At 41.5% G+C, this 25,290-nt stretch overlaps 1 protein-coding gene across 3 annotated transcripts in view; it reads left to right on the top strand.

Annotated features, from left to right (window-relative positions):
- The window catches only part of PPFIA4 (PTPRF interacting protein alpha 4), a 3,105,259-nt gene that overhangs the window by 315,147 nt on the left and 2,764,822 nt on the right, over nt 1-25,290 (top strand). For all 3 annotated transcript variants that reach the window (XM_069239004.1, XM_069239005.1, XM_069239003.1), the window contains exon 2: nt 17,876-17,911. The gene's annotated coding sequence lies outside the window, so the exon portion shown is untranslated. The remainder of the gene's footprint in view (nt 1-17,875; nt 17,912-25,290) is intronic.

Raw genomic sequence — 25,290 nt, 5'->3', positions numbered from 1 at the left:
GCACAAGCGATTGAGTAGAAATCGAGTTTCCAGAAATATGTTTTTAATCCTATTAAAATCTGTGTTTTCATCACACTTCAGTATTACAAAGGAAGTGTGCTTCATATGTGCTTTTTGAACTGCTAATATATACTGAAATATTTGAATAACTAATTTACAAGTATTTAAATTTTATTATGTGATATCCCAGCATAACTATCAAATAGTTCACTTTACAAAATCATCTTGCTTTGCTAAACAGCCATTTGCCAGAAGTTATTGAATAAAATTTGACCTTTGCGTTTGAAGCACAGCAAATGCTACCAGAGAAAAACAAAATGTAAAGGCATCTTTATTGCTCATTCACCTTCTGAACTATTGCTTAGTTAATCAGGGAGTGTTGCAGCACCCCTGCTTCCAGTGCCTATGCCCTGGTGTCATGAAGATTAAAGTTAAGATCAACTAGGAATATCGAGTCTTTGGTGTCTATGGTGAGGGGGTGCAGTGAGATTGGTGAGGAGGTTACTGAAGTGGGTGAGGGGCCCTGGAGGCCGGTAACATCCATGGTGAGGGGGTGCAGTGAGATTGGTTAGGAGGTTGCTGAAGTGGGTGAGGGGTCCTGGAGGCCGGTAGGTGAGGGTACCATTGATAGTGGTTTTACTGTCTGTCTGAAGTGCGTCTCTGTGGATGATGGGGAGACCTTCTGGGTTTTGGAGTCAGTACTGATGCAGAATTTTGCATCCAGTAGGGATGGCTGTGGTGATGTCTGGCACCTATGTAAGCTTGAGCCAGGTTTCAGTGAGGAAGAGGCGGTCTGGTGCACTGCTGTCAAAAAGGTCCCACATGATTGAAAATTGAGCATATGTTGAGGATCATGCATGCGGGTGAGTGTTGTTGTGCAGGGTGTTGGTGTGATGCTGTGTGAGTGCGGTTCTGACTTGATGAGGGGTGCGGTTGTGTGTATGTGTGGGAGATGGGAGCAGGGATATGGAGGCATGTGAAGTGGGAATGCGAGAAGACAGAGGGGCCCATCGTGGAAAGATGTGTGGCTGGGCAGCACTGTTTATGGGTTGAGCAGGTGTTAGTTGAGGCATTTGGACCAGCTTTCTGGCGCTGTGCGTTATCCAGGCATGGACGGCACAGGTGGGCTTACCTCTGGTGTACCTTTGGCACGTCAGTCACGTGCACACTACAGCCACTAATAAGTAGGGCCTTGGAGAGTGGAGGAGAGCTTTGGAGAGTGGAGGAGCAGAGGGGCGAAGGGAGGTCTCAGCAAGAGTGAGAAAGTCTGGTGGGGGGAGAAGGAAACTCCGGCAGGAGTGGCAAGTAAGGGGGCAAAAACTGACAGAAAAGACCAAGATGCAAAACGGAGCAGTAAGAGGAACAAAGGATGCAAATAGGAGCAGTAGAGACAGAGGGCAGACAGAACAAAAACAGAAAGAGGAGTTACCAAGTTGGGCTCAGAACTAGCAGCTAACTGGAAAAACTGCATGAGACAAACACCAACACCAGTCAGAAGGGCAAGGTGAGTTCAAGGTCCCACTGATGCCAGTCGTGGCTCACAGAGCGCAGAAGGGTTGGGGCAGCACTAGGGGGAGTGAGCAATGAAATAAACATTACATTAATTAAATAAAAAAAACACCTGCATGCCGCTGCACCCCTCAAAGTACCTTGATTTGATTTCCTCAGGAGCAGAAGATAAATCCTCAGTCCCAACCCAGACTACTCGCAGCAAAATGGAATCTCCGTTTTGAACACCCTCGAGGGGGAAAGGAGAATGGGATTTTGAGAGACTGCCTCAGAGGTGGTGTTTCTTCTAATACTCAGTCTGCCATTCGCTTCTTATTTTAGCTGGATAACAGCACCTCAAAATTACAATTAATAGGGACACACTATTCATCATTCATTCATTTACATTTACTAATGATTAATTTCACTAACAATTATTTCACACGCTCTTACCCTGAGTATCCTGAGGATTTTGCCTCTCTCTTTCTCTATTACTGTTGGATGTTGAATAATAGAAATTAATAGTAAATTATTTTGTTAGAAGTGTTCTCCTTTTTTCTCAGTGAAGATTAGCTTACTTCTCAACCTTCGTGCTGATATATATTTTGAGTTTGTTTGACTGCACGTTCTTAAATAATTTTGAATAGTTGCTATATCTATCTATCTATCTATATATATATACAAACTGTATCAAACACTTTCCTCCTGCAGCATGGAAGGACGGCACTCCACGAGTATAAAGAAGTTTGGTTTTATTTACAAACAGGAACGTGTTTCTACGAACAAAGGCGGTAACGCCGAAACGCGTTCCTGTTTGTAAATAAAGCAAAACTTCTTTATACTCGTGGAGTGATGTCCTTCCATGATGCAGGAGGAAAGTGTTTGATATTAGACAGGGTGGCGCGCGTCAGAAGACAGGCACCTCCGATGTTAAAGTGCGGGAAGGATACGCCGTTTTGAAGTGTTTCTATATATAACTGTATATATAAATATATATAAATATATATATATATATATATATATAGATATATATATATATAGTTCAAAGTCAAGTATGATAGTATAATATGTGAAAATTGTATTTCCTGTTGTCTGTTTTATATGTATCTGTTCTGTTAATAATAATCTGCATGCTTCTTTAAATTTGTTGCGTTAATAATCTCCATTAAACTTTTTGAACTCTGGTTGATAATATCTTTATATTCTTTGAATGTTCACCAGCAACAATTCCAGCTGGAAACTCTTTTACAAGCTGCAAAAACTTTCTGTCACTGCCTCTGCTTCCAAACAAGTAAATATTATCTGTAGTTAACCAGAATAGTCTCTGAAATGCATGCGAAGCCAAGTTTGCCTCAGAAAACGTTTACCTCACAACGAGCGCTCTCTCAACACATCTGGATTCCTGTCAGGTCACAGTTGAAGTGCGCAGCTTTCTAGCGGCCGCGCGTATCATAGCAACGAAACTGAGTGCAACACCAGAATGACAACTTTCAACTCAAAAAAAACTTTCTTCCAAGAAGGACATCGCTTTTTCCACTGTGGATACTTCTTTACCAGCAATCCTATAGCTTTTCCTTTACGTTTTGCTGTTATTACATGGCAAATCTGAGGGTTCTTGACAGCACCGCTCTGCTTCTCCATTTCCTCTCCTGCACGCAGGCAGAGGCTCCCAGCCTGCCCTGCGGCCAGTCCTGACGGTGCTCAGAGCTGCGTTAAAATTGGCTGAGAGTGCATAGCCAGGGTGCTCCCAGGCAGACTGGGAGCATGTGCCTGCTCTCTCCAGCCTGGCAACACAGTTACTATTTGGGGTAATTGGCGCTTAGGGTTCCATAACGTTTTTTCCACATAAGGTATCCACACCAACTTTGTGTCCTTTTTCCCCCCACATCCTGGGAATTCTGAAAGCACCCAGAGTTTTTGGATTCTCCTGGAGGGGGCTGGGAAAATAGGCAAAGTACAGCAAGTGTTGAGTTTTTTTTTTTTAAGAAGAGGAAAAAAGTGCTCATGATAAGTGTTTTTTTTCCCTAAAAATGGCATCAATAAACTGTTAGCTGTACTGAAGTCACCATCACCCCAGCTTTGAAGAACATGAAGAGCTGAATTAAAAACACTCATTTTGTACCAAAGTTTTGGCATTTTTCAGAGAGGTAGCCCATTTTTCCTATTTTTTGTGCACTCACCCTACTTCCAGTTTGTGGTGGGAACCAGTGTGAAACGCACGGGTGATCAAGGAAAGCTATGGATTTCTGAATCCGTATTCTGAATACCACAAGGGGTCATATGTGTAGATCTCTCAGGGAAACTAGTTGTTGAAATAAAGAAATATTGAAAATGTGTAGGAAAAATGGCCATTTGTGACAACATTTTCAACTGTAACTTTTTGTCCTGATGGACAATTTACAAAAGCAATATACCATTATGTCCGCTAGACCTTTCTGGTTGTGGAGATATACAGGGTTTGTAGTCTTCCCCAAAGACAATTGCTGAGATGCACCATACAATGGTTTTTCATTGAGTACCACAAAGAGACCAATTCATATGGAATATATGGATTGAAAAATGGGTATCAAGCAAACCTATGTATTTCTGAGTTGGGCACAAAACATGGAGTTTGGGAGCAGCATTTATTTGTAAATCTCTGAATTTGTAAGTACCAGTAGAGGGTATTTTTCAAAATATCTTCTTTCTCATACACTGGCTTACATTTCAAAGGCGCAAATGTAGTTAAATCCAGTTGGTAATAACAAATGTTCTCCTAGTCAATGCTCCATAAGTATTCTGATAAAAATGGTACCTCACTTGTGTGGGTAGGCTTGGTGCCTGAAACAGGAAATGATCCAAAACACAACATGGATTCATCCATCACACTTTTCCATTGAAAGCTGCCCTTTTTTCAATATGGGTAGCTCTAAATTTTTCACCTAGCTCAGTCGGGACCTAGGGTAATCTAGCAACTCTGTATATTTGTGAAAACTACACACCTAGGGGTAACAAGGGTGGGGTCACTTGCATGGCTCGTACTAGGTTTTTTCTTCACCCAGAATCCTTTGATAAACTCAAACTTTGACTCCAAAAAAACATTTTCCTCACATTTCTGTGAGGAAAAGTTCAGGAATCTGCAAAGAGACACAAAACTCCTTCCACACAGTAGCTCCCCATGTCTCCTGATAAAACTGGTACCTCACTTGTGTGGGTGAGCCTAGTGTCTGCTACAGGAAGCTGTCCAAACTGCAAAATGGATGCATTACATTTTCCACTGAAAACTGACCCATTTTTGTCCAATGTGAGTAGCGGTAGATTTTGGACTCTAGCTAAGCTGGCACCTAGGGAAACTTACCAACCCTGTACATTTCTGATAACTAGACACATATGGTTATCCAGGCTGGGGTGACTTTTGTGGCTCTTTTGGGGTTTTGTTTTACCCAGAATCCCTTGCAAACCACAACCTTTGACTAAAAATACATTTCCCTCACATTTCTGTGATGGAAAGTTCTGGAATCTGTGGGGAGCAACAAACATATATGCACCCACTATCCCCCCTTGTCTCCCAATAAAAATGGTACCTCACTAGTGTGTCTAGGCCTAGTGCCCGCTACAGAAATGGATCAAACCAAGGTGAATGGGAGTCCCCTGGTGAGGGCTTTTATTGACCTTGGTTTGAGCCAATCCTGTAACGAGCACTAGGCTCAGCTACACTAGTGGAGCTGCATTTGTATTGGCACCAGTGGGGCAATACAAAGTGGTAGGATTTTTGTGGATTCCTGTGTACTCCGGAAGTTTCCATCACAGAAATGGAAGGAAAATGCATGATTTCTGGCAGAGTATGAAGCTTGCAGAGCTTTTTGGGTAAGAAATCCTGATGCGATCCATGCAGGACACACCACCATGGACTCCCCTTGTTGTCTAGTGGTTTGTAGGTTTGCATGGGTGGCGACTCCACAGCACAACCCCAAATACAGCACCTACTCCTTTTGTTTATCTCTCATCAAAGAGATTCAGACCTTTTGTGTTGTTTTCTCTTAACCCAGCCAGACAAGTGCGGGTACCGTTCTTACGGGGTTATGTGTGGAAACTCATGGAAGTGGAAAACCTGTGACTCCAGTAGATTCCAGGTCTTTCTGTCACAGAAATGTGAGGTAAATGTGTGTTTTTTAACAGAGTTTGATGTTTGCAAGGGCTTCTGGGTAAAATGACCTGGTGAGAGCCACACAAGTCATGCACCCATGGACTCCCCTGGTTGTCTAGTTTTTAAAAAATGTGCACATTTGCCTAAGTGCCAGCTGAGCTAGGGCCCAAAATACACAACTACCCACTTTAAAAAAAGGAGTAGTTTTCAGTTAGGGCTGTATTTACATTTTCACTGACAAAGAAGACTCTGTCGCCCATGCTGTGACTACGCCACCTGCCAAATTCAGAAATGGCTGGCATTCAATTCAAGAACATTGACAGAAGCTGCCAAAATAGTGGTTTGTGTCAATGTCTTTTTACGGTTGACACACTCCTCCATCAATATGACACAGCCATCTATCAATTTTAAAAAAAACATTATTTGTGAAAAAAATGTCCATATCACCATGGGAGTTATCTCCCATGGCAAGGGGGGTATTAGATAGTTATCACTGCCCCTCATCACTATGGGTATCCAGGTTGTGAAGGGCAGTGAAAACTGACCTGTATGCCTTCACACCTAAATTAGATGGGTGGACACAAAGGTCAGCCACAGATGGCCTTATTCAGTCAAGACATGGGAGGGGTGCAACCATGCCACAGATGGAGTAGTCTTCCCCACAATAACACCAATGTTCTGTCCACATATATATGGGGCAGCCACACCATTATCTTCACAGTAAGAATATTCTGTTGCCATTGAGATGGAATATCCTTGCTACCACAGATATAAATCTGGCAATAACTTTTGAAAGATAATCCACCACTTGCACTGGTTGATTTTTGCACCTCCAGAAATGCTAGCTTTAAAGAGCAAATCAAAGTATGAGGATATTGAAATCAAGTCTACCAAACGTGAGTCATAAAGCTCCGTCAAGGCACAAACCTCTTTATGGGCCATTCACATGGCATTCGCACACCAGACACAAGATTTTCACACCGCCGGCAATAGGCCCAGTTCAACAGATTTGTGCGCTTGTATCAAAATACCAGTGCCATGCAAGGGCCCATCACATTCATACACCAATGGATGGAATTCCCATTTATGTCCAGACATGTTGACAGTTGATGCATCCACAACGTTCACAAATGAAAAAACAGTTTGACTACATTTTTGTCACCTCTCAAGTAACCGCCTCCGTTCTGAACACTAACAAATGCATGACTAGTGAACCTTTACTAATGGCTCCCATGACAGTCACATGAGGATCAGGAAGACATGTCTAACGTGTCTTTAGTGCACTCTGTGGTAAATCCAACTCCTTCCAGTTTGTGGATGTAAGTTGGGGGTATTAGAGTATGCCTCCAAGGCTTCATTCCTCAAACTGAGTGAGCACATCTACCATCGAAACTAAGGCAAACGTGCTAGGAATACTGCCTATGTTCCCTATAGAGAACATCATAAACTGCGAAGAACTGTAGATTTTGACAGACAGGGTAGTCCGTGAGAATGTAGCAAATGTCACGTTCACTGTTACGTGCAATGCTGTGACTGTAATGCACATGTCATATACTCAACTGAACATATACGAAGTTCTGACGGAAGATAAACATGGCAAGTAGGACAAACACTTAACCCATAAGTGTAGCGCTGTGTGCTGAGTTCTCTGTAATGTTATGATTTTTTTGTAAAATGCACTATCGCCCGATAGGGCATCTTGTCACTGATGCAGGAACATTCAGGGCGGATCCATTGAGTAACCTAGTTGAAGAGCCAAGTGTTCAGCTTCATGTGGAATGCAACAGTAGAGGCTGGTGATTCTGCCCTTTTGGAGCAAATTTGGAGACATCTATTCTTCTTGTACTGCCTATGCTGAGCAATGGTGTCTGGAAGGTTTCTGAAATTTGAGGTGGTTTTGCAGTATCCTGGACCAGTGCTGTGTAAGACTTTGAATGTGTGTTTCAAGAGTTTGCAAGGAGTCAATGAAGCTGTTTCAGGTGCAGGATGCCTGCATGTTTGGATGTTGAGGGAAGAAGCTCCCTGCTGCATTCTACATGGTTTGGAGTCATCTGGTTAGTTGAGTGAGGGAATAATTCAGTATTGGGGCGACTGTGGTGCCAATGAGTTTCATTCTGTAAGTGATGATGAAGTGATTGCTTGTGTATCCGTACTACCTTTAGTATCTGCCATCTATCTATGCAATATCCCTGTGAAAGCACACCTAGCCTATGCTTTTCTTACCCCTTCATGTCTCTGTCTTCATCAGAGTCCCGACTGATCTTGTATATTTGCCAAGGGAATCTATACAGTCGTCTTCCGTCGCTAGCTACTTGAAGCTCATGAAACCATGTCTTTCATGTGTCTTTAGCACACTCACTGTGCTAAAACCAACTCCTTCCAGGTTATGGATACAAGTTGGGGGTGTCTGTTAGACCTGGCATCTTTTGCATGTTTCCCCTGTCTTTTTGCCTTCTGACCTCCTGTTTTTATGATATCCTAGACTCAGTATTTGCTGGTTTATTGTCTCTGTGCACTTTTCTACTGCAGATCAGTGCTAACGTGCCCGTGCTCCCTCTATACATTGTATTGGTGATTGGTCTAGCCCTGATTGGCATATTTCAATTACTAGTAAGTCCCTAGTAAAGTGCAATAGAGGTGCCCAGGGCCTATAAATCAATTGTTGCTGTTGGCCTGCAGCACTGATTGTGCCACTCACCCGAGTAGCCCTGTAAACATGTCTCAGACCTGATGCTGCAGAGTCTGTATGCGTAGTTTTTCACTGCAAGTCGACCTGGCAAGTGTCCCTACTTGCCAGGCCCAAACCTTCTCTTTTGTTGCATGTACATTACCTCTAAGGTAGGCCCTAGGTGGCCCTATGGGCAGAATGCAGTATATTTAAAAGGTAGGACATGTACTGGTGTATTTTACATGTCCTGATAGTGAAACACCGCCATATTCAGCTTTCACTGTTGCAAGCCCTTGCTCTCCCATAGGTTAACATGAGGATTACCTTTAAATATCTTTTAAGAGCAGATAGAGATGTGGAGTTTGGGGTCTCTGAACTCACAATTTAAAAGTACATCTTTTGGTAGAGTTGGTTTTCAGATTATCTGTTTGAAAATGCCACTTTTAGAAAGTGGGCGTCTTCTTGCTTAACCATTCGGTGTCTCTGTCCCGCTTCGCACCGCAGCCCCGATGCCTTCAACGCTATCGCTCCTGATTTCGTCATCAGCGCAGAGTTTGATCTGCAATGCGTGTGAATTCTAGGGCCCTGCACTGACCACTGGAACCAATGCCAGGGATGCGGATCTTATTGCGAGGACCACAACATCCTACATTTCCAAGATACGGTTTGTGGTTCTTCCTGACACCGTAGCTGGTAGGTGACCCCGTGGTCGCCCTGGACTGTTGGATTTGTTGTTCACGATGCCTTGATAGCCTCAGACAGAGCTACTGACTTCAAGGAACTGTATTTTTAAGTTAATTTTTGCAACTTTCATATCTTTATCACTGTATGTTGGATGTTTCTCGTTTTGGTCTTGTTTTACACAGATAAATATTGACTGTTTTTCTAACATTGGTGTGGTATCGTTTTGTTGTGTTTTCATTGTATTACTGAGTGTTATGTGCAAATGCTTTATACATTGCTCCTGAGATAAGCCTGGATGCTTGTACTAAGCTACCAAGGGGGTGAGCAGGGGTTACCTGAGCTAGGCATCCCTCTTACCCTGACTAGATTGAGGGTCCCTTCTTGGGCAGGCTGTAAACTGACAGCCAACTAAAGACTTAATTTCTAACTATATCCAAGTATGCCTGTGATGCCTCACTAATCGAACTGAATGAGCATATCTACCTTTGAAACCAGAGCAAACATGCTGAGGAATACTGTCTCAGTTCCAGAAAGTAATAAGCCAAACAAATGTCCTCATTCACTGACATTTCTACTTTTGCTTTTAAAGTGTGAAAACTCAGTAACTTGTTTCATAACCAATGGTATTGAAAAAAGGTCCAGGACACAATATCTTACATGGTGACTGTTTTCACATCTTTAGTATAAGGACAATATTCATTATATTTCTAAATTAGTGCAGATGATGCAGTGCTCAAACAGTGAACAAGTATATACACAACAACTTAGAACATGTCACAGAACAGATCGGAGAAGGTTGCTTAGGATTTTATATTAAACAAACATAAGCAGAGAGCCTGTCTGTACATATATGGTATCTCCTGGTGACTCATAATATGGTTTGAAAGCAACTAAGGGACAGGATGTTGACATTTTGACCTACAGTTAATCTTTGGATCTCATCAGAACAAAAGTCATCTGACTAAACTTCCTAAGCAACTGTGGAATCTTGGGACCTTCAATAAGTCATTCTGTAAGCATTATGTGCACGAATACTACAAGTCTACAATGTATACTGGCCCACTGAGTTAGAAGGACTGTTCCAGTGGGATAAACAAGTTATTCAGGAAAAGTGCACCTTTGTAATGTGTGGAGAAAGTGGTCACACCTACACATACATGAGTATTCCTAGACAAAGCCAGCAATGGGCAATGGGTCACTCGGTTTCTTAGATGGGCCCATACAGGTAAATAGATGTCGTGGGAAAAGCACACTTTGGCCCTCATTCTGACCCTGGCGGTTTCTAACCGCCAGGGCAGAGGGCAGAGGAAGCACCGCCAACAGGCTGGCGGTGCTTCCGGGGCAATTCTGACCGCAGCGTTAAAGCCGCGGTCAGAAAAGGGGAACCAGCGGTTTTCCCCTGCCCCAGGGAATCCTCCATGGCGGCGCTGCATGGGGATTCCGACCTGAAGAGGCTGGCGGGAACGGGTGTTGTGGGGCCCCCTAACAGGGCCCCATAAAGATTTTCAGTGTCTGCTTGGCAGACACTGAAAATCGCGACGGGTGCAACTGCACCCGTCGCACCCCAGCAAATTCGAAGCCGGCTTCATCTTTGCTGGGGCTTTCCCGCTGGGCCAGCGGGCGATCTTTTGAAGATCGCCCGCCGGCCCAGCAGGAAAGTTGGAATGCTCCCCGCGGGGCGGTGTTTGGTCGGTTTCCGCCCGGCGGGCGGTGTCCGCCGCCCGCCGGGATCGGAATGACCCCCTTTGCATTGTGACACGCATGCATGGGTTGGTCTAATCTGCTATGACCGCCCGCTGCAGAGACTGTGCTTGTGAAGTGTCAGCATTACTGCCATCAACATGTGCCTCAGAATCGCTGGAAGATGAGTCATCTGATGGAATGCAGCTTATTGAGACATCGCTTCCAGATTCTGCTCCATTTTCCTCTCCCTCAGATGATTTCTCAATCCCAACTGTCTCAGTCTCTGATCCTACCTCAGAGCTGCCCTCCATAACTCGATTTAGGGCATTGACAGCAGCCATCCACCGGTATGCAATCTCTGCTGACTGGCTAAAACCGTCCTTCTAAAACACTGTCCTACATAGAAGGCAGAAGTTTTGATCTAAATCATTGGGTGTGTGTCTGATGTGTGCAACAGTAAATAAACACAAAATTAACTTATCTTATCTTCTACTCTGAATGTGAAGGTTCTCCAAAGATGATACAAAAGACAAAAAAGACACAGTATTACCTTGCCACATACCCAATATCACAGCATACTTTTAACATGGCCTATGCAAAACTTTCTTGTTGGGAAAGTTGTTGGGTATTTGCCAGTATAAAAGTAATTCTCCAAAGCTGCAACTCTACCTTTAATCCCAAGAAGCACACAATCACATAGTAGCCCCTGCAACTTTATGCACAGGGGAGCTCCTTGTTAAACTCACAGTGCTATCACTAGGATCAATGGAATTATGCGGCACTAAAGCACCAAATTATGCAACAGAGTTGACTAAAAAAGGCAGGATATAAAAGCCAAAATATGCAGCATGATATAGCACCTTTTTAATAGTATGACTTCATTATTTTATGGCTTGCTACCATGATAATACCCTCAGGGGAAATATTTCACATCATGAGTGCTAGTTTACTAACTAAATGCAGAAATAAGCAACTGAAAGAACTACTAAACCTGTGTGCAGACCCTTCCACTGTGTGCAAACATGTTGCCACATCCATTAGTATATCGTGCATAAGCCACATGACTCTACCATCAACTGCATAATTTGCAGATGGTAGACATGTGGCATATGCAGTATATTTATATGTATTTTTAGAAATGTGTGTTTTCCCCAGGGTGTCAAAATCTGCCCCACAAGGGAGAACACACATCTGAAAAAAAAAAAAAAATATATATATATATATATATATATATATATATATATATATATATATATATATATATATATATATATATATATATATATATATATATATATATATATATATATATATATTACCTAGAGGTGGTCGCCACTAGGTAATTATAGGTAGGACCACGTTGCTATACAAAAAGCGCTTTTTTACTTGCATATATCTTTGGCGCCGCTTAACGAATCTTCACTAAACTTTCTAAAGAAATGTGCCGTCAGCTGCTGCCTAGAAAGTTTCGGGGTGATCCGTCTAAGGGGGCCCAAGAAAAAGGGGGGGTCCCAAAACACGTTTTCCCCATTCATTTTTCCATTTGGGTTTTGAGCAGCTATACCGCAAAAACGACTGGACGGAGTTACACCAAATTTGGAAGGAAGGTAGGTTGTGGTCCAAAAAGATAGCTTTTTTGTTTTGTTGTAATTCCTTAGAGTAGTTTTCAAGAAATTAAGGGGAAAACCAATTTGTATATCTGGGGAGGTGAAGGATTTGTGACTCCTTACGATCTGGTGCTGAGATCTGATTGGTTGATAACACTTCAACAATAGAAAAAAACAGGGAAATAGTAAAAAAAAAAAAATATATATAAAGAAAAAAAAAACGGGCCAAGGTACGAACACCCTGACCCCTTAGCTCTGGTCCAAAGAGACCCCCTCCCGGGCTAAAAGGTATTTTTTTTTTCTGAGCACAGACGCGGTGGAACCCCAAATCCGCTGGTAAAGTAAAAAATTAAAAAACGCAAAGCGAGGTCTTTCACGCTCCGTTAGTTTAATGCCCACAGGTGGGCCAAGTCTTGGGGGCTTTAAAAAAATAAAAAATAAAATAAAGCAGTGGGTGGGGGCTTCCGGTCCCCTTCTGATGCCCTGGTGCGCTACCTCCATGGAGCTCATTTTTTGGGATGCGAGGGGACCTATGGCCCCCCACTGCCCTGGGGACTGACACCTCCCCAAGGCCTTTATTGATATATGGGGGGGTGCTGTCTGCCACCCACTGCCCCAGGGAAACACTGTAGTTGAAGCAGGGGAGCCACGAAGACCACCATCCCCCCAAGGGCAAATATTTATAAAATGAAAGGGGGTCCCTATGGGACCCTTGCACCAGGGACCACCTCCTCCCTGGGGCTATGTAAACATTGGAAGTGGACCTAGGAGTTATAGTTACCTTAGGGCACGAGTTATAATTACTTGAGGTAACTCTAACTATAACTGGTGAATTTCTATGGTTTTGTATGTTTAAAATGTAAGAATAACTATAACCTCCCTGTAACCTTTGGTTATTTTAAGTGAAAATATATATATATATATATATCCCTTTATCTAAACTGCTTTACTTTTTTTTTGGAAATGTGTGGTTCCTCTGGGGGCTGCAATCAGCCCCCGGGGCACCATGCATTTCCAATTAACAAATGTGGGGTCTACAGGGGGTCGGCCTGCATCCAAGAGGTGAAACTGTGACTTCAGTGCATCTTGCGGCTTGCTGACATCACTGATGGGAGGAAGGGGGTTGGCACAGAAGAGATTCCACTTCCCCCCGCCCCTTAAAAAAAAAAAGGTTCTCCAGCTCTGCACCAGAGAATCATTTTCAGCCCTTCCTGGTGTGGGCCAGAGGGTTAAAGAGGCATGAGGTGGAATCAAGAATAGCAGCCTCTGTATTCTGCACAATGACCTTCTGTAGCACCAGAAACGGGCCTCTAAGCAATTAGACCGGGTCAAAGTCAAAATGTAATGCCACCCACGATGGAGTACATATCAGCATGACTAGTGACTAACCTGGTATCCTTGAGGGCCCATCCATGCGACCTTTATAGTGCTGTAAGTACACATAAAGACATCCGTGTCCAGGATGGTGGAAGGTGTACACGACTCTTCTATTTGCGCACACTTTACTTAGATATTGAAGATCTAGTGACAGTGATTTCCTCAGCACTTAACTATGCTGCTTCCTGAAACGGCCATAATTCATTGGCTGAAATGTGTCAACCTCTTTCTGAGGGGTACAATGGAAATTATAAAGAGTAAAGAGGACACTGTGTGAAGGATATCTTTTGGTGAAATTGGTTTCATGGGTACCTCCATGACTATTTGTTGTGCGACCTGGAGACTGACCAAATTGCAACACGACATAGTGGATGTCTATGAAAAAAGTCTTTAATCCAGGGTTGTGCAAAAATAAATAATTTTATAATGGAATCTTGTTAAATAAATGTACTGTGAAAAATCTATATTCTGGTTTATAACTTATACAGCATGCAAATTCTACATATAAATAGAGGGGTGGGCATGTTGGGCTATATTTAGGAATAATAGTGTCAAATATTATGGTTTGTCCAATAAGATTATATTATCATTGTCCGAGTGACGGACAAATCAATCCATGTGGAAAACTTATAATGCTATGTTATGCCCAGGATCTGCTGGGGTTATACGGGCTTCCCCTTTTCATGGATATAGAGACCAGGTTCATCCTAGTAGAAAGTTTACCTTCAGGCTGAGAAGCTTTTATGGAGAAAAAGTACTTCTTGACTAGCAAGCTGCAAGCAGAATCCAAAGTGGGGCTCAATGATGGTGGGTAGCTGAGAAGCAGAGTCCTGCTGCAGTAGTCGATGAAAGTGGAAAAGCTCCAAGTCTATTCTCAGGAAAGCCTCAACATTGATCAAATTTGGCTCTGCAAAATCTTCTACGTTCATATTTAGAAACTTTTCTGGAAGTCAAATGTTCAGTGGGGCAAACCAGCAAGTTGCAGCTGACCGCCTATGCAGACGCAATCCTATTCTCCATATGTTTGCTGGGTAGAAAGCTGGAAACAACTTTCTAAGTCCCAGCTAGTGAAGTCTGGACAAAGAATCGCACTCTAACACCCGCCCAGACAGCACCGTTTGGGTGTTAGAGCTCACTCCAACAGAGTCCAGCAGCAGGATACAGGGTAGGTCCAATTGAAACTGGACAGCTAGGAAGTTGCACAAATAGAAATCTTGTTGTGTCCTTGTTGCTCAAACAGGTGGACAGCCAATTAATCATTTGAGGTCATGCGTTCAAGGTAAATAGGTCCAGTCTTCCTTCAGGCTCTTCAGACTACAGGACAGTCATTATTCTGATTCTCCACAGGTCCTGAAGTCTAGTGAGAGGTCTGTGGATTCCACTTTTATGCCCAGTGGCAGCCTATGTGTGGCGGGCAAGCCTTTGCCTCCCCCCCATATCAGTTCTAATCTGTTCTTCTACCCCCCCAGTGGGTTTGGTGCCAGCCTGACCAGAGAAATAAAGGGGGGGGGGCAGGCTTAGGTGTGAGCATCATCTGCCAGTGACAAGGTAGGCATCCTCTGAAGCGTGGGAAGGGGCTAGGCCCAGCTTCCCATGCCATCCTGTCAAAGGAGGAGTCCCACTTCCCCACTCTCAGGGCTCTTTGTCCACTGTCTGAGAGTAATGTCTGTCTCATAAGGGAGCTATCAGGGCTCGGGTGACAACTGGACACTGGCAGGAAAGCCTTTTGGTTTTAAGTAGGAAAATGACAACTTTCTAAAGGTATCAGTTCCAAAATAGTAATATAAAATCCAACCTAACCATTAAGTTGGATTTTAAACAAGTTCTTGAACCATTTTCCTAGCTATTATCAAACTTAATTTAGCACCTATTAAAAGTAATAGTGTAAACAATTGTTAACCTATGGTAAATCCACCCTTGCCATAGTTAAACACAACTTATGAGGTTTTGCACTCCCAGGACACGGAAAACATTAAATATACATTCCACTTTTTAAATACCATGGCCCCTGCCCCATGGGATTTTAAGGCCTACTCAGGGGTGACTTGTAAGTATTACAAAGGAAGGTTTACTTCTGACAAGTCGTTTATTTTGCAGGTCAAATGACAGTTTAAAACTGCACACACAGGCTGCAGTGGCAGTCCTGGAGACATGTCTTACAGTGCTAATTTAGTGGGTGGCACAATGAGTGCTGCAGCCATCAATTACAGCGCTACATTAGTGAGTGGCACAATTAGTTCTGCAGACCACTGGTAGCATTTAATTTACAGACCCTGGGTACATGTGGCACCATTTACTGGGGACTTTAAAGTAAATTAAATGTGCTAAATATGGGTGTGCCAATTATAATATTTTGTGAGAACAGCTCAAGCGCTGTAGCACTTCCTAACAGTGGTAACGTTTGCTGAGCCCTAACGTCCAACAAAACCAGGTTCAGTAAAATGGGGCAAAAATCTGTGGTGATCATACAGGGAAGGCAGATTTCCACCAATCTGTAAATCTTTTGATTGCTTCAGGATCTAGAAAGTTAGCCAGCTGCTCAGGGATTCAACTATCTATGATCTTATGGTCTCTATTTGTATACTAAAAGCAGCATCTACAGAAACCTTGTAGGAGCATGCTTTTTTAATACCACCCTGGTTTGATTCCGCATAGGATGTTCTTTTGGAGTAGATATGAACGGTAATTTCTTTAGACTGGCAGTGCCCCATGAATTTGTTTCAACCCCTATTCTGTTAACAGTCTCTTCGTTGTTTGGTGTAGAAACGACTCGTGCTATGACATTATTGTGATGGAAAGAACTATGGTCCATAAATGTATACATATAGATATACAACAATCAAATATGATTAATTGAACACTGTAACCAGAGACACACATTCTCTCTTTCTTTCTTTATTATCTTTTTTTATGAATGTGTTTAAATTTTGTTGATTTTTTACATGGTCTTCCCTAAATGCCTTATAATTTCTACTGACCTTTTATATGAAAATTAAAAAGAATATTTTGATAATTAATCTTTGATACAGTTACTTTCATTGATCTGTGGTCTAAAATGCTGAATGAGTTTTAATCATTGATCAAATTAAAAGTAATTTAATTTCAGTCTGGGATTAGTGACTGTGCAGTCCCTTGAATAAGGAAGGGTAGACTAATAAAAGGATTTGTGGCCTGATTACGACTTTGACGGTCTGACCGTCAGACCACCAAAGCCGCAGGGATGAGGCCGCTGTCAAGCTGGGGGCCTCACCTGCCATCATATTGTGATGTGTCCACCAAGCTGACTGGCAGAAATGTTGCATTATGATGTTCCAGCCAGTCAGCCCAGTGGAAACTGTGCGGCGGCATTGGCCTTGGCTCCACCAGCAGACAGTGTGCATTCCAAAGGTGCTGACGGGGGGCTGTACGACATGGTGGGGGGCAGAGCAGGGGCCCTCCTCTGTGGCCCCCAGCACTGCCTTTCTGCCACACTTTCCATGGTGGTGCAATTACCAAGGAAAGGCTGGCGGAAAAGGAAGTTGTGATCAGCACTGCGGTACTGAACTCGGCACTGCCATAGCTGACCACTACTGCGACCACCGTCAAGCTGTTGGGATCCATGATCCTGGTGGTGGTGTCCTCGCAGTCTGACTGCCAGGATCGTAATCTGGCTGTCAGTCTGCCAAGAATGCGGCAGTCTGACCGCCACCGTAAGTTTGGTGGTCCTTGGACCATCAAACTAGTAATCGGGCCCTTAGGCTTAAATTCCTGAAGGAGCCATTTTGGTTGATGCTAGCCAGCAGCTAATGAAGAGCTTACTAAATTAATGATTATTTTCTGAAAAAGCTGTAGTTCTTTCTGTGCAAGAGACCAGAACCGATATGCTCCACAGCTGTGGTTCTTTGATTGCAATTTATTTACCTCCTTTTGATTGTATATAAGTAGATACCACCCAAGGCTTAAAAAATATATTTTGCTGGGTTTCTGTTAATATTTAATCTTTGCTTCTGCCTGGCAAATAAAGCATATATTGTCGCTAAATCACTTCTTAGTCTGCCAATGAAATTCTTTACATTTATGGATTTAAATAATTCAGAGCCCTTAAAGGTAATATGAAGACATATAGCAGAGCATCTTGTATTAATTCTATGTTAGCATTGTAAATAACATTATCACTAACATTTATTTTAATAAAATACAACAAAGTAAGACCACGTCATATCTCGGACACCTTTTCATATATGTACTTTGTTTCCATTTCAGATCCTCATTTGTATTTGTTGGGATGCAATTTGGAAGGTAAGTGCCAGATATAAATACACCCAGTATGCCATTGCTTTTTTTCACTTCACCTTAGAGGCATAGAATTAATGTTTGTGATAGATAAATGGTATGTTCTTTCAAATTACATGTTTTAATTTGGCGAGCTGTTTCTACCTGTTTTAGTCATTTCTATAATTTTACTATTGAAAATGAAGCAGGCCGCTTTGACCATTCTGAAGATAGGGCAGGAGAAAACTTCAATTCTGGAGATCAAAATATGGCACCCGATCTTATTTCGTTTCTGTTTTTGTATCAGTTTTGGAAATTGTGGATTTATAACATTAAATGCCATCATTTCTGAATGTGTTTGTTTATCTTTATTCTTGGACGGCAAATCACCAAAATGACTGCGTTATTTAAGTGGCATCAGAAATTGGCATTGTGTGACCTTCGACTGTGATTTAGCCACAAAAAGTGATATTTTGGGAATTGGTAGTAAAATTGTAAAAATAAAGCCAAGGACAACCTACTGAATTCCTTCTTTGATGCGCTTAGATCAGCCATGTTACAAGCAGTTCACTAACATGGCCGGCGTTATGTTGTCAGGACAGGTGGAATAAAATTTAAAAAACAGTTTTTTCACTTTGAAATCTTAAAACAAACAAAACACGAATAATGTACATCAAAGTATAAGAGCTTTGTAAACTAACCCTTTCTGAGTTTTAAAGCAGACAGATGTAGGGAGATGACCCTACTATAAAAATATATAAATAATTTTACACAACTTCTCATTGAACTACCAGCTCTTGGTTTATCAAAAGTATGAAAAACTTAAGAACAAATAGCCAGTACTATTCTGTGACAAAGCTGACCACTGTAGATTAAGACCAGTCCAGAGCCCACAGCCTGCAAGATAAGCAAAGTTGTGCTTAGTGGCACTTAGGGGGTGAAACAGTGTAATTTTCAACCATGTACTGTTCGAGCAGCTGCTGTTTTACAGACAGAAAAATCCTAAAGCAGTTTTTTTATTTTCTAACATCAAAATGGTGCTGCCTTTGCAGCCTGGGCCAATGGTGGTTAGGGTAGTGTCACGAGTACCAAGGGACCTGCGACCCCTTAATGACGTCCATCTCTATATTTAGAATGAGACCATTGCAACTGAATAGAACTGAAACCTGAAAGCAGGAAGGAAATATTCGAGAATTCATCTTTAGTTTGTGATATTTTTTTGTTTGTGCGCACTTTACAGCAGTGGGGGTAAACATTTATTTACCCAAATTACTCTTCAGTTAGATGACATAAATTCTGTGCATGAGGTCGGGCGTGACTTATTTTCAGAAAAGTCTCGCATAGATTCTACACAGCTGTGTATGGAGCTTTTAAAATAGTCTGTTAATAAGAAATGTTTTTCACCTGTGCTGTCCTGTTCATAATTGTGTTAGTAATTGCTTTCTATTTTTTGATTGTCTACATGTTCATTTGCTATATTAAATTTAAATTGTGTAATGATGCACTCAGCCAGTGAGGGTTCTACACCTATACAATGATGCCAAGCAGGCTTTTGTTAAAATATAAATGCTGACACTGCATTAGACCTTTTGGCATATCTTTAGATGTATCCCTGACAATTTTGAGTTGGATAACATGAAAATATGTTCCACTCCTTCTTCCCTGTCAGCTAATATCATAAACAACTTTTAAAGTTGTCTTTTATTGAATTCAATGCACTATTTTAAATATTGCAGATTTTGGTTCTTAATATTTTTTTTTCTGTTTAACTACTTTTGTGTTTGACTGTCTATGCACGAAATCACACATATGTACTTACAAAGATTGTAAACGTCAATTGAAATTCTGAAAGGACGGCCATTCTTTGGAGAATCTAAGTCATCTAACAAAAATGGGATTCCCCAATAAAACCTTTAACATATAAAGACTCCCGCTAGAGGGAGTGTCACGTCCATGCTACAACAAACAGCTTTCCACGTGTGCTCCACCTGAAATGTAATTGTCCTGCATCGAAGGCTGACCAAGGAAAGGGCCAGAGGAGGGCAGAATGCGGTTAAGTGCCAAAACCGAGTACTCAGTTTGTTAATAGTGTTATGAGTAGTGGGATGGTATTATATGTGGTTTTGCAAGTCACTGAGGAGTTCCATTACCATATAGAAGAACAAAGATGAAGGCTGAGTTCATTTATAAGGTTTTGGAACTCCAAGGTGTCTTCCATTATCCTTTTCATGTACTGCAGGGTTTACTTTATTCCTCATGATGCATGGTCACACCATCACCATTCCCACAAACCACTTAAATACCTGGTGCATAGCTCTCTCATATGAAGGAGAGAGCATGTTTGCAAACATGTAAAATGAAAAGAGACTTGCTAGTGCAAAATTAAACACATCAAAAAGCTGTCAGATGTTTGTGCAAAATTATATTAGAAGCAGTTTATTTCAAGTTCATTTTTTTTAAAGCGCAGTGAAAATTGCAGACAGATTCTAATTTTTCTCTACTTACTCAAGACGAGCAAAAAGTAAATATGCTGTCATAAATGTCATCTTTCATCTCGTCAATGTACAGCTACAAAAAAAGACCAGAAAAAAGAAATGCTGATGTAATTTTGCTCAGTGACCTGACTTCTCTTTCCTCACAGCTGTTGTCTCTGGCATCTGGCATAGTGACTTCAGAACTCAATTGTAATAAGTCATTACAGTTGAGTTGTGATGTCATTTGTTTATAAACGGTGACTGGGTGCATCAGGATAGCACTGATTATAAAGAAATTAGAGATAGGTTTTTATACAGTAACTGGAGAGTCCTGCATATTTTAAACCTATCAAATGGTCTGCAATATTTGCTCACTACAGGTGTGCCATGATGTTAGAAGGAAGAGAGAGGAGGGTTTATGGATCCATCAAAAGGACATTTTTCTTTGTTTCAGCCTTTATTTACAGGATAAAACAAGAGCAAAAGTTGTGTTCAGACAAAGGATTACTTAAAAACACTTGGCCTATATTTGGAACGTAGAAACATGAGGTATCTCAGACTACAGCAGCTATTCAGAACTGAGCTGATGTCCTTCCAAGGAAGAGATGGTAGAGCAACCTTTGTAATTCATTGTGTCTGCCCCTATTTCAAAATACAGAAAAAAAGCTTAGGCCTTTTAGGCTTAGTGTACAGATAACTTTTCACACTGCAAAAAGTCCTGGATGGCTACAAAATTACAAGTATTTGGTGGTAGGAATAGGAACGGTGGTACCTACCTTAGGAATGGCAATGGGCAGTGTAGATGGCCCTGGTGGTTCTTCCTGATATTTGGAGCTCTCTATTAGGTGTTGCAGTATTTGCAAACCTCCTCGTGTATTATGTGTCTGTCTCTACATAGAACTCGCCCTAGAAACACATCTGTGATCCTGGGCTGCTTTTATGAACCCAGGCAGTTCTATAGTACTTTCGATAAAAATGCCAGACCTCCACTACAACGCTTACATGAACAGTGTTCATTTTTAAAGGGGTGGCTCTGTTTTCTATTTTTGCTATTTCCGAATTGCTGATGTGACTAGTATGTTAAAAAATGAAGGCCATAAAATGTTGCTTTTGGGGCTTCACTATTTGCATTAGTCATAGGATGAATCTGCGGTCCCAGGGTGAGTGCATTTGTATTATATTTCAAATATTATACTTAGGAATTGGCGTATGTCCCCATATGATCTTCATATTATTTAGCTATCTGCTTGAGAGAGCTGGAATCCTCCAGGTAGAATTACTTCAGTGCATCTGATTCTCTGGAGCATGTAATTATTCTGTTGTTCGCTTGTGGTTGCCTAAATTCCCAGGAAAACACCATTTAAATTGTACTAGAAATCAGATAACAATCACTAGGATAAATCCTGCATCCGAATTTTAATTCACTGCCCCATTATTCTACCTATTTATTCCCTTTAATCTGATTGGGTTTCTTATGCATTTAATTAATTCAGGTTTCATGAAGCGCAGAAATTCCAAATGACAGGTCTGTATGGAGATAAGGTATGCCAATGTTCTCAATTTCTTCCAGTGACCTCTGTGTCTCCAAAACATGTTCCTCTTATGACAAATTCCGGGCAGAGGGGGAGAGATGGCAGCCAAGCTATCCTACAAGGACCCCATTGATTAAATGAGGAGGACAAGGGTTGAGGTCTGAATCTTCCCATTGCAGTAGATATGCTTCTTTTCAATAAAGAGCCTCACCTGTGCTAAACCATGGGAAGATATTTAGAAATGGTAATGTCTATATCCCAGAGTGCTATTTTAAGAGTTAGAATTACAGTACAGGAAATCTGCAATTTAATGCAATACAGTCTTTAGCACTCATTTTAGTGTGTTGGTGATTACCACCAGCCCTTTGCTTGTGATCATCAGTCAATACATTTCTGTGATTTCATTAATTTATTGAGAAAAATACAAACGTGAACTAATATCATGTAAAGGTAGGTACTCATTACAACATTCCAATTTATTTTTCTATTGTTCTCTTGACACTGTCCCATAAGAAATAGTTCAGCCCAAACAACTAACTCACCTCTGCTTTGAAAGGAACCACAAGCAATACCAAGTGAGTTTCGACCTTATTGGGCCTCATCAGTGAAGTGCATTTTAGAGAGAAGATGTGGATTTAAACTATCCTTCCAAAAGTGTGAAGATTCTAGCAGTTTAGAGTGGATTTTGATGGTCCTTTGACAGTACATGTTCGTAGTGCTTTAACTGCCAAGTTCAGAAAACAAAGCTTGACATTTATAGCCATAGGCTTATGAGTACATTTATGAAAGGTTTCCGGGACTTCTCTCTGGAGTCTGCTACAATTGTAGATATCTAAAAGTAGATATTTAATTCCCCTTCATTCCCTTTACCCATCCGTAATCATGTACATGTGTTTATCAGCTGTGCATTTGAGCATGCAACATCCATTTGCACATTGAACATTTTACTTTTCCTCCATGAGAAAAAGGTTTTTCCCAGTGGAGAAACTCCTTCTCCTACACCCCCACCCATTTTCGGCAATTTTGGCCTAGTTACCATCCTTAAAGCAAAATTGCTCCTGTCATCACAGGAGTAAATTTGTGACTTGAAACCTTTCTCAGCACCCTCAAACCTCTGAGGCTGTGAGGGTTAAGCATCCCCCTTCAAACTTAATCTCATATAAAAAAAAATGACTCACACCTAAAATGTAATAACTATTGTAATTATAAATGGGAATGACATAACTTTAAGTGTGCCAAAATCTAGTTACAATGGAAACTCCAGTTTTATGAATTACAAAAGTTAATTGTACTCATCAGTAGCGTAACAGAGATTTGCAGGAACCTCCCCTCCAGACCGAGTCGGAAGCTCTCAGGCCAGGGAACTCTGCTGAGGAGGGCTCCTGGAGCTCGGTGCCCCCAACACCGTAGGGCTGTGGAGGCCTTTGTTACGCCACTGGCACTCATTAATGCTGCTGGTTGCCTATGAACGTGAAACTTAGGTGCACAAATTGCTTTATGTATAAAGCCTTAAAGGAAGGGTGGGAGCGAGAATGGACGCGAGCTCAGTGGTATGTAACCATTACCACCAAAAAGAAAGCTGACTGAAGCCAAATCTCTTTATCCTTATACATTATGGCATTGTGGTGTTTTATGATGCGTTGTCTGCAATGAGTAGCTCGTGCACTACTAACAACTCTTGAGCTACCCATAAGTAGCTCTGCTGTGTGCAGCCCAGCCTAGAAAAACTGAAAAGTGTATATTTAAACAAACATGTAAACTTGTCTGATGTGGTCAGTATTAAAATTCTAATAATATTCATAGCTCTGGATGATTTTCATTGAACGTAAGTAGCTTTTACTACAAAAAGGTTGGAGACCCCTCAGTTAGCCAGTCCACAATGCTTTGCAAATTCCTCTTCTGCTTTCTTTTCCACACAGAGTACCATTAACTTGGCACTGTTAATATTTTCCTGTGAAGCGATTTCGATAAATAAACTACTGAAATGTCTTCTGGAAGCAAATGCATTAAAAAATCATTAGAAGCAAAGCTCCGTCTAATCAATTTGCTAACAGCATTGTGCATTTTGTTGACTACTTTTGTATAGTGTCTCCTCTGTGCTTAATATTTGGTTTATTTTCTATTATGCTTCAAGAAGTCAAATGCTAGTCATTAATGTCATTTTGCTTCTTTTCCATGTATTTAAGATTTTTTAGCTGAAGGTTTTGTGCACTTTTGATACCTGTAACAAATCGGGTTTTAACCCCTACTGAAGCAGCAACCACAATTCTTGTCAGGGTGAAACCCAAGCAAATCCCAACCAACTGGTAGCTTGGCACAAAAGCAGCCAGGCTTCACTTAGAGATAATGTGTAAAGTATTTATGCAGCACACAAACAGCATTGAAGTAAAAACACAAAACAGGAGGTAATATGCTTGTACTTGCAAGGGGGCCCGGGAATGTTCCAAAGGGGCCAGGACTGGCACTGGCACTGGTGGTGCCCGGTGCAAGAAACTTTGTTTGCAAACCCACCTCCCCCCAACCTCCTTCTTCGCAAATTTCCTCCCTGCTACCCTCCAATCATGCCCCTTATCTCTCTATAGACCCTGTCTCACATGTCTTTAATTTCTTTTATATTGCCACTCATACCACTATAGGGTGTCAGAGTACTTTAAATCACTCCATACAGAGATAATGAATCCTAGAAGTGTGTAAATCAATATGTATAAAATGTTACATAAGACAATGATGACTACAAGTTCTGGGTGTCAGATTTCTTCCATATTGGTAGGCATCATATTCAACATTGCTTAGTCTGGAAAAGCAAAAACTGAGGATTTAAAACTTAACAGAGGTTGACATTGGCTTTACTAATACAAATGTATTCCTACTCAAACAAACCATTTTTAGCAACCTTAGAAAAACAAAGGCCTGGGGAAAACATTAGGTTCGAAATCTTTGATGTGTAGTATGTATGCAGTGCTTTGATGCCAGTTTATAACTATTAGAAATTGGGTCTGTAGGTGACAGAGGTATGCGCCCTGTCCAAGTAGGGGCCACACTGCTAATCAGGGTAAGGCAGTTACACTTCCTAAATTAACCTGTGCTCACCCCATTGTAGCTTGGTACAGAACAGCCAGGCTTAACTTAAGAGGCAATGTGTAAATTATTTGTGCAACACTTATTTGCAGTAACACAGTGAAAGACACCACAAAAAGACTCAACACTAGGTCAGAAGAATATATAATATTTATCTGATTAAAGCAAGACCAAAATGACAGAAATACAATCAGTAGAAGTTAAGATATTCATTTTTGAAGATTGACAGCCTTATTGCAAGGCTGGCGGTCCTAAGACTGTCAGATTTGCGGTGGAGGTCAGACCACCGCGGTCGTGCAGTTCGACCACCACATTACTACCC

This window comes from Pleurodeles waltl, chromosome 6, assembly GCF_031143425.1.
Source record: "Pleurodeles waltl isolate 20211129_DDA chromosome 6, aPleWal1.hap1.20221129, whole genome shotgun sequence".
Taxonomy (NCBI): Eukaryota; Metazoa; Chordata; class Amphibia; order Caudata; family Salamandridae; genus Pleurodeles; species Pleurodeles waltl.
This window is presented reverse-complemented; position numbering and strand designations above follow the sequence as displayed.